Source organism: Danio rerio, chromosome 18 (genome assembly GCF_049306965.1).
Source record: "Danio rerio strain Tuebingen ecotype United States chromosome 18, GRCz12tu, whole genome shotgun sequence".
Taxonomy (NCBI): Eukaryota; Metazoa; Chordata; class Actinopteri; order Cypriniformes; family Danionidae; genus Danio; species Danio rerio.
Genome location: NC_133193.1, coordinates 53,102,453 through 53,117,500, shown reverse-complemented (window position 1 = coordinate 53,117,500; position 15,048 = coordinate 53,102,453). Strand labels below are relative to the sequence as shown.

The 15,048-nt window shown below is 35.5% G+C and overlaps 1 protein-coding gene and 1 long non-coding RNA gene across 3 annotated transcripts in view; one reads left to right on the top strand and one right to left on the bottom strand.

The window, feature by feature from the left end:
- The window catches only part of mob2b (MOB kinase activator 2b), a 68,989-nt gene that overhangs the window by 45,574 nt on the left and 8,367 nt on the right, over positions 1-15,048 (bottom strand). The gene's annotated exons all lie outside the window — the stretch shown is intronic.
- Positions 11,732-13,148, top strand: LOC137488232 (uncharacterized). The gene is made up of 3 exons (XR_011007186.2): positions 11,732-11,804; positions 12,774-12,900; positions 13,063-13,148. It is a non-coding gene; the product is annotated as an uncharacterized lncRNA (long non-coding RNA).

Here is a 15,048-nt window from a genome sequence, read left to right as displayed (position 1 = left end):
AATGTACAGCCTATCTCTCATTCCGTGTTATTCAAAACGCTTGGTCCACAAACAAAAGCGAAACCTATGCTTATTGGTTGTGATATAGCGAGTTTGAACCAATCTGGGCATGGAGGAGGGACAATGCATCAATGTATCATGTCTGGTTTGTCCGGAGACACAGTGACGAGCGTTTCTTTGTCAAATCAGCGTTGTCAAATGTTGATGACGTAACCACACTGATTCCAGAGCCTCTGAAAGTCCGCGAATGTTATGTCATACAGCACTGGAAAGCTGAGACTCTCTTCTTTATGCCAATCTTTGAATTGTATGAATCGGATCAGCGGATCAAAAGTTATTAAACATTTAAGAGCAATACTTATTTTTAGCCGCGGGCGGCTGTCTCGTTCTTTAAGGGTTAAAACCGTTGATATGCAATTGTTCATGGTATGATAATCGTGCACGTTCAAATCGTGGTAAACCGTCATACCGGTATATTGTGACAACCCTAACGCACACATACTAAATCCAATAAAAAGTGTGTTAGACCTAATGTACCTATTTTAGATGTTATGTGTACAGTATTTACAGTAGAGCACACCTGTGTCTTGACATTAATTCACACACACACACACACACACACACACACACACACACACACACACACACACACACACACACACACACACACACACACACACACACACACACACACACACACCTGTCAGCACTGAGGTCACATTTCACTTTGACTGTCATTTTAATAAAAGAAAATACACATGTGATGCCAGTGTGTGTGTGAGCTGGTGCCAATCAGCCTCATCATAAGCTCACACTGAAGACTAATGACGTCCCAATCCAGCAGGTGTCTGAAGGAGACCAAAACACCAGAGACTAGAGCAAAACAAGCAGAGCCGCAGTGTGTTTTAGCAAGCCCGGGCAGGACAGGGTGTGTGTGCATGTGCACTTGTGTTTGTGAGGACGGATCACAGCACAAACCATGAGCAATTAAAGGCGGTGATCTCCACTCTAGCACTGCACGATTGACACTGATGAGCACTTCTGTACAATGTAAAAGTGTTAAAAGCCTGCGATATTGTTGAGTACTGCGATCACGATATTTCTCAGGACATAACATAAACTTTAATCTGCTGAATCAAATGCTTAAATTACAATGCAATAGGTTTAAAAACAGGAACGAAAGCGTGAACGTGTGTGAAAGTGAATAGATCTGTATCGAAAGTCACAACCAATGCATGTAGATGACTGTCTGGATATCTGTTAGTGACTTAAGGCTAAAGCCAACTTGGGTTCTGCAGCTGAACAATGATGCAAAGCACAACAGCAAGCGCACTTCCGAATGGCTTGAGAAAAACAAAGTGAAGACTTTGGAGTGGCCTAGCCAAAGTCCTGACCTAAATCCAATTGAGATTCAGTGGTATGACCTTAATAAATTAGGTTCTTGCTCGAAAACCCTGCAATGTGGCTGAATTACAATAATTCTGCAAATATGACTGAGCCAAAAATCCTCCACAGCGCAAATTCTTGAAAACATACAAAATGTATAAAGGCAAAAATGCACAAACCAAAAAAGCTAATAAATGTATTAATGCATTACTAAATGAATAATTCTAAATGATAAATTACAAATAAAAGCAGAAATAAATAAACAAATAAATGTATGAATGTGTGCACTTATAAAATAAATGCATTCAAAAATAAATAAATGCATGAAAGCTCAAAAAAATAAGTGCATGAAATAAATAAATGTGTAAATGCACAAATAAATGCATTATTAAAAGAAAAAATGCATGAATGCACAAATAAATAAACGCAATAATGAGAAAATATATAAATCCACAAATAAAAGCATTAATAAAACAAATAAATGCATAAATGCACTAATTAAAACATTAATAAAATAAATAAATGCGTAAATGCACTAATTTAAACATTAATAAAATAAATAAATGCGTAAATGCACTAATAAAAGCATGATAAAATAAATAAATGCGTAAATGCACAAATAAAAGCATTAATAAAAACACAATGCATGAATGCACAAATAAATAAATAAATGCAATAATGGAAAAATATATAAATGCACAAATAAAAGCATTAATAAAATAAATAAATGCATAAATACACTAATAAATGCATTAATAAAAGAAAAAATGCATGAATGCACAAATAAATAAATTTTAAAAATGCAACAATGAAAAAATATATAAATGCACAAATAAAAGCATTAATAAAATAAAAAATGCATAAATGCACAAATAAATGGATTAATAAAATAAATAAATGTATAAATGCACAAATAAATGCAATAATAAAATAAATAAAATGCCTAAATGACAAATAACAAACTATATAATAATACATAAATGCACAAATAAACTTTTTAATAAAATAAATAATAAATGCACAAATAAATGCAATTATAAAAAAACGGGATGCATATTTCACAAATAAATGCATTAATATGTGTGTATTAGATTAGACTATTTGTGTTACTGTACAGGTCTGTTAGCCAAACTACTGATTCACCAATGTTCATAAATTGTTAACATTCTCATAAAAGACTCATTTAAGTGACTTTGTTTCAGCATGGTCTGGTCAGACTATCACTGAATACCACACTGACCTCAAAACACAGCATGGACAAATATATTCCATGACAAGCAAAATTGCAAAAAGCAATGCAATGCACTGAGGATTAACAGAGGGGCTGCTGTATATTCCCAGCACTGAGGACAGATCTATGGGCTAATCCTTCAGGAAGAGGGTCACAATGGGAGCTGGAGACTCCATCTCTGCACGAGCATCAGCGGTGCTGGATTACGCAGGCATTAACTCAAGTGCATTCCACAGCTGATGGCTACCAAACACTTACATAACGCTCAGATGATGCTCGCTGCAGGCCCTCGCTCACAGATATGAAGAACATACACACACGCAACACTTCAAGAGGAGAAGAGATACGAGAACGTACAGGTCAGGACTGCCATAGACATATGCTGATATATGCAATAACACACTATACCATGACAATGAGCATGCATGATCCATAGGCACTTCAAAACACAGTAAAGAATCGTTTTTATACATTTATTTTATTTAATATCAAAGATTTTTTATGAAAATGATGAAAATAGTTTGCTTTTATAACTTTAACTGTAGGTTTTCTATAGGCTTGATTGCAGTGTAAAGCATCACAAAATTTGACAGCACCCTCTAGTGGATTTGTCACCTAAAATGTATGACAAAACGTGCCCTAATTGGTGTATTTTTTATTGTAAAATTTGTCGACAGCACCCTATAGTGTGTTTGTCACCTGAAATGTATGACAAAACGTGCCCTAAATAGTGTATTTCAGATTGTACAATTGGTCAACAGCGCCCTCTAGTGGATTTGTCACCTAAAATGTACAACAAAACGTGCCCTAATTGGTGTATTTTTGATAGTAAAATTTGTCGACAGCACCCTCCAGTGTGTTTGTCACCTGAAATGTATGACAAAACGTGCCCTAAATAGTTTATTTCAGATTGTACAATTGGTCAACAGCGCCCTCTAGTGGATTTGTCACCTGAAATGTATGACAAAACGTGCCCTAAATAGTGTATTTCAGATTGTACAATTGGCCAACAGCGCCCTCTAGTGGATTTGTCACCTAAAATGTATGACAAAACGTGCCCTAATTGGTGTATTTTTGATTGTAAAATTTGTCGACAGCACCCTATAGTGTGTTTGTCACCTGAAATGTATGACAAAACGTGCCCTAAATAGTGTATTTCAGATTGTACAATTGGTCAACAGCGCCCTCTAGTGGATTTGTCACCTGAAATGTATGACAAAACGTGCCCTAAATAGTGTATTTCAGATTGTACAATTGGTCAACAGCGCCCTCTAGTGGATTTGTCACCTGAAATGTATGACAAAACGTACCCTAAATAGTGCATTTCAAGTTTTTAAATTTGTAGACAGCGCCCTCTAGTGGATTTGTCATCTGAAACGTATGACAAAACAGCCCAAGTAACACATTTCAGACTCTCAACAAATGTAGACAGCGCCCTCTAGTGGAATGTACCCGAAAGCAACATAATTTTACATTTCGCCACAAAAAAATGCAGGCTGAGGCACGCATTTCCAAAGCGCTTGGGCTGGAGAAAGGGCTGATCCCCGAACAGCTCAGAAGTGGTTTTACAGGAGATTATTTGCTCAATCTTATCCGTTGTGACTGTGAGAAGGCTACTACAGGTCAACAACTTGCACACAGAAAGGGTAATCTCATTGCGGAGCGTCCTGGACAGTGTGTGTGTGCGAGAGTGTGAGCAAGGCTTACTCAGGATCTCCCCCAGAGAGACATGCAAAACATTGCATCGGTTTACACATAGCCAACAGTTTCTGACACAGAACTGGGCAGAAATGTTTAAAGCAGGGCTTACAGGACAGTCAATTCAATCGACTAAACTACTTCTGACCTGGGCTAGTAAGCAGCCAGATTAAATCAGGTAGACTAACCACCCTTTCCACTTTGCACTCACTCATTCCAGTGCTCTGCCAGGCCTCTACAGCAGCTGTCTTCAGTGCCTGCTTGTTCTTGGGGCATTTTCCCTTCAGTTGTGTCTTCAGCAAGCGAAATGCATGCTCAATCGGATTCGGATCAGGTGATTGACTTGGCCATTGCATATATTGCAATGGCCTTGCCATATATTGTGCAGCCCTACACCGCAGTCAGGTAGATACACAAACCTACACACTGCTGATGTGTGTGTGTGGTATAGGGAAAGCCTGATTCAACCCAACATAATCCAACTAAAGCCCATTCCTGCTCCATACAAGGCAAAGACAAGCTTCAATGGGAATCCCTCGCTCTCACACGCTTCATTTGCATTTTCCTCGCAGCATTTAAGTATGCAAACCCTAAAGAGGTGATGTAAACTCTTCCAGACGTTTTGCAAACTTCAACCACACGCTGTTCCCAAAAACCCAGACCTCCAGAACATTTTTACTTCAGAGATTCCTGATGCACTAATCTCAGTGCTGCTATTCACAGTTAATGATGTCAATATTAGCACAGTCCAAAAATTATATATATTTATCAGTTATTTTCAATTGCTGTTTAACAAAGAACGTTTTATTTTTCAACATTTATTTTAAACAAAATAGTTTTAGAACTAATTTCTATTAATTGATTTGTGTTTTCGTCTGTCATGATGATGGTGCATAATATTTTACTAGTTATTTACTAGTTTTTGTTCCCAAGTCATTAGACCTTTGTAGCCAGTTGAATTTTATTTATAAAAATTTTAATAAATAAAATAAAAAAAAGTTAAACTAATAAAATTATAAATAAACTAATACAATTATAAATAAATATATAAAATAAATAAACAAAAATAAAAATAAAATATGAAAAAATATATAAATACAAATAAATATAAAAAATAAATATATTTATATAAATATATGAATATATAAATAAAAATATAAATAAATAAATCAATTAAATTAATAAATTATAAACAAATACAATTCTAAATAAATATAATCAAAAATAATAAAATTGATAAAATATATATAAATAAAATAAATAAATATTTATATGAATATATAGTTATAAATAAAAATATCCATACATAAATAAATAAATGCAATTAAAATTGTTAAATTAATAAAATGATACACAAACACAATTCTAAATAAATATAAATAAAAACATTTAAAAAATATAATATATAAATAAATATAAAAATGAATAAATAAATAAATAAATAAATAAATAAATAAATAAATAAATAAATAAATAAATATATAAATAACAAAAAAACATTTTTAGTTTTTTGTTCCAGCCAAACTAAAAGTGGGGAAAATCTTTCTCCAAAGAAAAAAACTAAATAGAAAATACAGTTTAAAAAATGTCCTAACTTGGGAAATCTTTGATAAAGAATTAATTTGAGAGGAGGGTGAATAATATAACTGCGTGTTAAGATATGAGATATGGCCTAATATATTTTAGGTTAAATGTTTATGAGTGGCACTTAATAAACTGCATTGACTGAAATGTAAGTAAGACACAAATCTCAGACAAATGCACAAGAAATGCTCTGAAGGACAAGAAAAGCCAACAAAACAACTGGAGGAAGAGGAAAAGATGCACGGAAGAAAGCGACGCCCTTGAACACGCTGCGTTTGAGGATGTAATGTAGGTCATCAGAAAGAGAAGGAACTAAAAACATGTGAGAGGAACAAGAAGAAAAAGACGAGAGCAAAGAGAAAGACTTAAACAGCACACTTTCTGTTTGACTCCACAGTTCTCTTTCTGAATTCAACATCAAGACTGTTTGTGAAGAAATATTGAGTAAACTGAGAAATATAATGAGATAAATGCATGAGTAAAAGCATGTTGTGCTGCTTATCCGGTTTCTGTGGTCAATGGTTGCATACTGATGAAATTGGACTGATGAAACTGAGTTTAGACTTAAAGTGGAACTGAATAAAGAGGCTAGAAATACAGGCAAACTCTGCTCAATGAGTCTTATTTAAAGAAATGCGGATGCACAAATCGGATGCCCTTCCAGCTGCAACCCATCACAGGGAAACACCCATACACACTCATTCACACACATACACTAAGGACAATTTTAGCTTACCCAATTCACCTATAGCGCATGTGTTTGGACTGTGGGGGAAACCGGAGCACCCGGAGGAAACCCACACCAACACGGGGAGAACATGCAAACTCCACACAGAAATGAAGTTTCTGACCGGGGCCCAAACCAGTGACCTTCTTGCTGTGAGGCTGTGTGCTACCAACTGTGACACCGTGCTGCCATAGCTTAATAATAATAATAATAATAATAGTAATAATAATAATAATAATAGGTTCATGATATGTAGATTTTTTTAAAGATTAATATTAATTTTATTATTAATATTATTATTGTTATTATTATTATTAATATTATTATAATTATTAGTAGTATTAATAATAATAATGATATCATCTTCATCTTCATCAGTAGTGGTACTGGCAGTAATAAAAGTTATTAAAATAAATAGACAATAAATACAATCAAAAATAAATAAATACAAATAAAATAAATAAATAAACATATGACAACTACAGCAGTTAAATATATAGTATATTAAAATGTTTTATTATTTTTTTATATTTAAACTTCACATCTTACAACTTGATTTAGATCTTTATCTTCTCATTTTATATACAAACTTGTTAGATATTTACGTTATTATGCATTTAATTTATTAAAAAAAACAACAAGATTTAGTCTGATGAAAAACGGATGTCAAGTGTGTATCCTGAAACTATTCTATGGCACTGCAGGGTTTTTATTATGTCACTGCAAGTTATTTTTAGAAAGACTGCTCATACATTCAGCCTTGTCTCTGAAACCGGGGGTATATAATCATATATATATATATATATATATATATATATATATATATATATATATATATATATATATTTATATATATATATATATATATATATAATATTAGAATTGAGGAAATGCTTAAATTACAGCCTTTTCCCGTGTGATTTTGGCTTCATTTCAATTATTAATGCAGCAGAAACTCAACTTAAACTTGGGGACAGTTCACCCAAAAATAAAAATCCTGTCAGTGTTTTTAACCCTAATTCACCTGTTTTACTTTCTATCTTCAGTTCAACACAAAGTGAGATATTTTTAAGAGATATTACAAAAGGCTCCAAGTCAAATGTAAGAGTTAAGACCTTTTAAGAGCATTATGAATGAAATTTCAGGTATTTACAGAGCTAAACTCTAATTTACACTCTAAACAAACAAACCCGTTGAATATACACACATTTTTTAACAACTTTTCTTAAAAAAATAAAATAAATAAATAATAGAATAAATAAAAGACAACAGTCTGATCAGGTCAATTTTCTCACTATATATGCTCTATAAACACATTGAGAACTTTTAAACAAATATTACTGTAAAGAAGAGTAGTAAACCATATGGATAAATAGAGTAATAAACAGACATTTATTAAAAGTTATTATTGAGATGCAGAGTTAGTGATTGGATGAGTGTCGGCCAGAATGGGCAGCTTTTCATGAACATGGTAAATCTAATAAATTATATATTATCATCATATTATAATATCACAATATTAACATATATGTATATATTTATATGTGTATAGTGCAGCTCTATCTCTACACGCTCTCTGCATCTGCTCAGCTGCTGCTATAAAAAGCGTCGGCAGGCCTGCGGGAGCCGATGTGTTCATCTCCTCATCCGGCAGAGGGACGCATGTTTCTGAGCGGCCGGAGGAAACACACGCATGACCACAGCGAGGAGAAACACCAGCTCACATCAGAAACTCTACATCTGACACACACACAGAACAGTGCTGCACATACTGGGACAATATTGGTTGTTGTGTGCATATACAGTGTTCACTATTAACGAGTTCATCCCTCACAGATTCATTCATTCATTCATTCATTCTCCTTCGGTTTAGTCCCTTTATTCATCATCAGGGGTCGCCACAGTGGAATGAATCGCCAACTTATCCAGCATATGTTTTACACAGAGAACGCCCTTCCAGCTGCAACCCAGTACTGGGAAACATCCATACACACTCATTCAGCCTCAAACCATATTGATATGAACGATATTGAATAACAGCGCATCGCGTTGGGGAATTATATCGATATATTCTCAGAACTCAATATACCGCCCAGCCCTAGCAGCTTTACAAGTTTACTTTCACGTTTAATTCAGACTTATAAACACTTTATGAAGCCATGACTTAAGTGCCGTGCTGGTGCTGATTTTAGTCATCCTGAAACACACACACACACACACACACACTTGATGATTTTCACATCCGGCTTGTGGATCTAGACCCTCTTTTCCTTTCTTTGGCTGAACACACGAGACCTGCCCAGCTCTTTGTTTTTGCAGCTACTGGAAGAACCTGTCAACAAGCTCCCATCACACCAACACACACACCAGCATCAGAGCAGAACTGACAACACATCTGATCCACATGAAAACACACACACATGCGGCAGGAGTATTCCTTCAGTCTCTCTCCACCTCCACAAACCCAATTATTCAGCCAGAGAGGTGCGGGATAGAAGACGAGCTCCACCGCAGGCTGGGAATTCAACGCTTTCCAAACTGCAGAATATCAAGCCTAGTTTCTATCAGGGTCAGCTGGAGCCGTGTCTTCATAGCTAGTTAAACAGATTTGATATTAAAATTAAAGAGACGCAAACATTAACAATCCCACTTCACGTAATCAAATTCAGATTTGAATCTTGAAATAAGCTAATCGAATGTACTTTGGTTTGGAGATTCTTTTCAGTTTTGCATCCCGGACGAGCCCCCAGTTTTATCTTAGATAAGAAATACTAATGCTTCTTTGTCCAATGTTCGCCATACGTCGACGCCATTTTTGACTAGGACTGTCACGATTCCAGAATTCATACCAATCAATACTAAAATTTTAAAAACGTCCATTGTTCGCTAACATTTAAGCACTGCTAAGCACGTTCTTAAACAGCGCTGATTCGTCATTGTGTTTACGTGCTCAACAGAAATGATAACTAACTCTGATTAGCTGTAAAGTATGGTTGGGTCGATAGTAAATTACGTAATTATAGTCAAATTAAATAATTCGTAATGGATTAATGAATTATTCATAAATAAGTAATTCACCGCCACCTACGACGACGATGTCATCATCCATCCTGATATTTTACATTCAATATCTTACAATGCCAAATTAGTCGACATCGTGTAACTCTACTGTGAAGGTAATCAGTTCACCGTACTCACCGCTGTTTACAGTGTAAACATGGATACAGGTACACTGGAGATTTTTAACTTTACATCGATAAGCTGGTTTGTTTATAAGCTGACATGCAAGCGATCCGCTGATGAATTGTGGCTTTAAAATGCTCCAGTGTTCACCTTCACTTCCCGGCCAATCACAGTCATTTCTGTTGAGCACATAAACCCAATGGCAAATCAACGCTGTTTAAGAACGCGCTCAACAGCGATTAAATATTAGCGGGAAATTGACGTTTTTAAAATTCCAGTATCGATTGATAACACATTCCAGTATCATATTTATATTTCTGAGTTCTGTCTGCTCTTTTAGGAATAACACCTGAGTTTTAACAACTTTATTAAGCACTCATAACACCGCCCTTTCCCCACCCCCGTGGATTTTGGCCCCGCCCACACTAGCTCTTCCACTACGCACACTGCAAAAAATGCTTTTCTTGCTTAGATTTTGTCTTGTTTCTAGTCTAAATATCTAAAATTTCTTATATCAAGAAGCATTTTCTAGACGAGCAAAGCATATTGTCTTGATTTGAGAAATAAAATGCCAATATTAAGTGAGTTTTTCCTTAAAACAAGCAAAATAATCTGCCAATGGGGTAAGCAAATTAATCTTGTTTTTTCTTTTGACGTAAGATTGTTTTGCTTACCCCATTGGCAGATTTTTTAACTTGTTTTAAGGAAAAACTCACTTAATATTGGCGTAATATTTCTGAAAACAAGACAATTTGTTTTTCTTGTCTAGAAAGTTCTTATTAATTTAGAAATTTTTAGATGTTTGGACTAGAAACAAGACAAAAAATCTAAGCAAGAAAAGCATTTTTTGCAGTGCATCACCACAATATGTGGTTACTTTTCTTAAAAGACATGCATGTCAGGGTTTGGCGAAGGATATGTGTGCGCAAAATTATAAATTGGCGTCGTGGCACTTAAATGTGGGGGCTCGTCCGGGATACAAGTGAAAACCAAAAAAAAAAAAGGTTGCAGAGACTAAATTAACATAAAAATAGAAACTAAATCAAAACATAATAGTTTGTTAATGCAAAAATATGTTAAACAGATTTAAAAAGGGGGGGAGGGGACTTCCTCCCATGTTATTTTTCTTGTCGTCGTCAAAGGCTGTGAATGCATTCAGACTCTATGCTACTATTGTGTAAAATATCTATCCTTCAGTAAATGACAATTATTTGTTCTTGTGTTTCTCTCATGGGCCAGACTTCTAAATCAACCTTACTCCACCTTTACAGCCAGTTTTCCTGTTCAGTTCATATATTTTGCATATTGTTGGGGCTACACAGCAAATTCATCTGAGTTAAATTCTCGGTGTTGAAGCATTTCAGAGTAAAGTGTTGACGTTAAAGAGTTGAATTTTGATAAATGAATATAATAAGAGTTAGAATTGATTTTATTCAGTGCGAAATCAAGGAGTTATCTTTTCAACACTTGGTGGTGTTATTTCCAACATCCGGGAATTCATGCAGCCCCAGTCACTGAAGAATTTTCCAGACGCCATTTTCCATCTGAAGTTTAGAACAGCAACTGGTGAGTCAAACTACCTAAATGTTGGTATTTTACTGACTTTCTTTAAGGAAATACAGTTGTAAACATATTGTTAAGTTAATACCTTTAGAATGGAGTGACAATTTTAAACTTCTGCGGTTCATTCATGGTCGCTTGTGTATCTAGCTTAACTGCATTACTATACACTTCTTTTCAAGAATTTTTTTATATATGCTCACGCATACATAGTGCATAAAAACATCAAATGTACATGTTCAACACATTTCTGTCACGCTTAATGCCATTTTGTGCGTTGTTACCCATCTGTAAAATAAAATCGACACTTCTTTAATTCGAAGCAAACTAAGTTAGCGAGGGAATCCCCGGAGCCGCCTAGCCTACTCTGCCCGGATGCTAACGGCAACACAGGACGGTTTCCATGAGCTCTGGAGAGTTTCTAAAACATATCTGGTGAGTAAATGAACATATGCTTACTTGTAAAAGGCTTCCTGACTAAAACATATGATTGTTTGTTATTCGTGTACGTTAATTTGGTTATTGTAAACACCGCGGCCCTTTTAAACTGGTTCATTCGTGGCCGTCTATATACCGTTAGTCCATAGACTCGGGTGATAACGTACGTTACGCTTGAATTATATTAAGCGTTGACAACCATTAGAGTCGGAATGTTAACATTAATGTCTTTAAATGACCGCGTTTGCACTTTCTCAGACATTTAAGATTACAAAAGTCTCCCGGAAGTTGCGGGACTAACGTTAACGTTATCCCGCAAATGCACAGAGATTCCAGATGCCCAAGTAGATGCCCGCAAATGAATGATAATCTCCCGGAAATCGCGCGTCTCCCGCCCGGTCATTAAACACTTTGTACACCCCTCTCCACCGCATCCCTCCCAGCTCTTCAGGTACGTCGCGCGCAAGTCACCCCCACCGCTCTTCAGGTACGTCGCGCGCAACTCATCCCATTGCTCTTCAGGTTCTCATCTCTCCCGCTACCTCCCGCAAATCAACTCTGTATCCCCCGAAAATTACTTTTCCCAACTCGGGATGTCTGACGTTAGTAAGTTAGCCTATTTATGTAGTCAGGAACATATAAGTCAAGCTTTTTCTCCCGCATAATATTGTGCTTAAAACTATAGGCTAAACTTAGCATGTACTGTACACAACATTTCCTTTTTATTAAAGACAATTTAGTGCGTTGTAAACAGCCACCTGTCTGTAAAATTAATCAACTAATTCATATTTGAGCAGCCTAATGATGATACAGGTTTGATTTGTAGATTTATTATCAATAATCAACATCTGAATCAAAAGATATCTGAAAAAGTGTGAGGCATACTCTGTGATGTTCATCTCTCTTTTTTTATCTGAAGGTTATGCATATGTGTTAGATACTAATTTTTTGTTGTTTTTTTAACAGCCACAGTTCTCTATACAATAACACAAGACCCTGTGACGGTGGCTGATTAGAGACGGATGGTGTATTTCCAGAGTTGGTGAAATGACCAAGCACACCTTCTTGGTCATAGGTGGTGATAATAATGAAGGTATGTTTGATAAAGTTCTGTATTTGTTTCACATAAGCTGAGAGGGTATTAGAGCATTAGAGAATAACAAATGACATGAAGGTGATAAGTTTTGTATTGTGGGTGAACTGTTACTTAATGTTTTGCTCTTTGCTTTGCACTTTTCCTCTTCTAATATTTCAGATTATATTTGGACCTGAAACATCTGCTAGACTCCAGTAAAGGTGGCGTCAATACTGGACCTGAAAGGGCCTAACAAGTTGAATCTGGTAAAGAAACACGCTAGCGCACACACACACACGCACGCACACGCTTACAGAAAACTGTTGTTTATGAAGTTTATGAATATTTTTTACACTGTGGCCAATATTTTGGGGAAGTCAGCATCACTAAATGATATAAAAGATTTTAAGCTCCTCTAAATTTTGCTCCAAATATTGTGTTAAATTGAGGATTCTGGACAGACAGCTGCCTGTTTTTCCAGTTCTAGTCATAGTGGTTAACCTAATTGTTTTTGGAGATCCAACAGTGATGTATGTGTTTTTTCTACTTTTCCACATCCTGTCACCTCAACCAGCTGGGAGAGTCAAGTTGTGGATCATCATGATTTTCAAAAGGTGAGTTTAGATTTCTTGAATGTTTTATTTACTTTAAATGTTCTTTTAAATACATCATAGAATTTGATTGAAATTTGTTTTCAAACATTTTTCTTAGTCATGCTGGAGTCTTGAAGAGTTCTTAGATGAGCATCACCCTATATCCGTGCATCAGGAACCACCAGACGAGCGATCAGCAGCTACTACATCGTCATGGATAAAAAGGTCATCCTGTGGCTGGGAAGCACTTCATTCACTGGACATGCTTGATGAGATTTCCTAGCTCCAGTTTGTTTTCACACAAGTTTCCAGCATTTATACCTTCATTTAAACTGCTGTGTTTGATATGGAGGACCAAGGAAACACCAGAAGTGAAAGATTTGCACCCCAAGTTGTTTAAAATGTAATTTCAGAAGAAAACTATGTGGTCAGAAGAAAACTATGAGTGACGATATATTGAACTTTCAAATTGCTCTGATAACACATCAAGTTTGGACCAAAGGACTGAAACAGCCTTTTTGAGCACTGGTCATACATATTTTGTTGATACTGTCTGTACTAATAAAACATTTAAAGCATATTTGACATTGTTGCATTTTAAAAACTGAATGAATTGTTGAAATTGTGAATGTTTTCAAATAAAATGTTTTTTCTTTTGTAATTTACAGTCTATTTGACCTTTTTACCATATTTACACTCAAGAGAGTTGAATAAAATAACAATATATTACACCAGGCGGTGTTAAATATAGTTACATTTTTTAACTCTGCCCAGAGTTAAAATTAACCCTTACTTCGGTGTCAATGTGCCAACCCTTTTGAAAGTGTTGATTTAACTCTGTTTTGAGTGGACCCCATGAGACACTTTCAAAGTGTTGAAATTAACACCCATAGAGTTGTTTTGGGTCCCCATATTTTGCTGTGTATGCAGATTGCAGCACTCGTCACAAAGGTTAAACATTCAGGTGATCTGAAACCATTGAAACACAAGACGCCGTGAAAGTCGGCTCAATTCACACACCCGAAACGCACACAGAGAAAGTGGCTTTTCAACATGCGGCTGCCAAAATGAGTTCTCTACTTCTTATCATACTTGCCCCTACCTGTCTTTTACACAATGTTGCTGTGGTGTGTAGAATTATACCTGCATCTAAATGTTGCAACAACTTTATTTATGCGCCAAAACATTTCAAAATATACATTTAGCAATTTTTAATTATAATATAAATAAAGGCGAGGCATTATAACCAAAATGATGACAATTAAAAATTAATATTCTGGTTCACAATCAGTAAGCTGGTTACATAAAGTACGTGCACAGATAAATCTGGCATAAACAAGTGCAGTGTAGTTCCACTTTAACGCATTGTGTTAGCATTTTCTCAAGGAAAATTATGCAAATAATATATAAAGAATAATAAGACTTCATGTAGGCTAAACCATTTCAACCGTATCCTAAGCAGACTTAGCTGATCAGAAAAGACAGTTTTTATATAATCCAAACACCATCCATGCCGCAGGTCTCAGTCAAACATCAGGATTACCTTACATTTGCTATTCATCCTACACACATT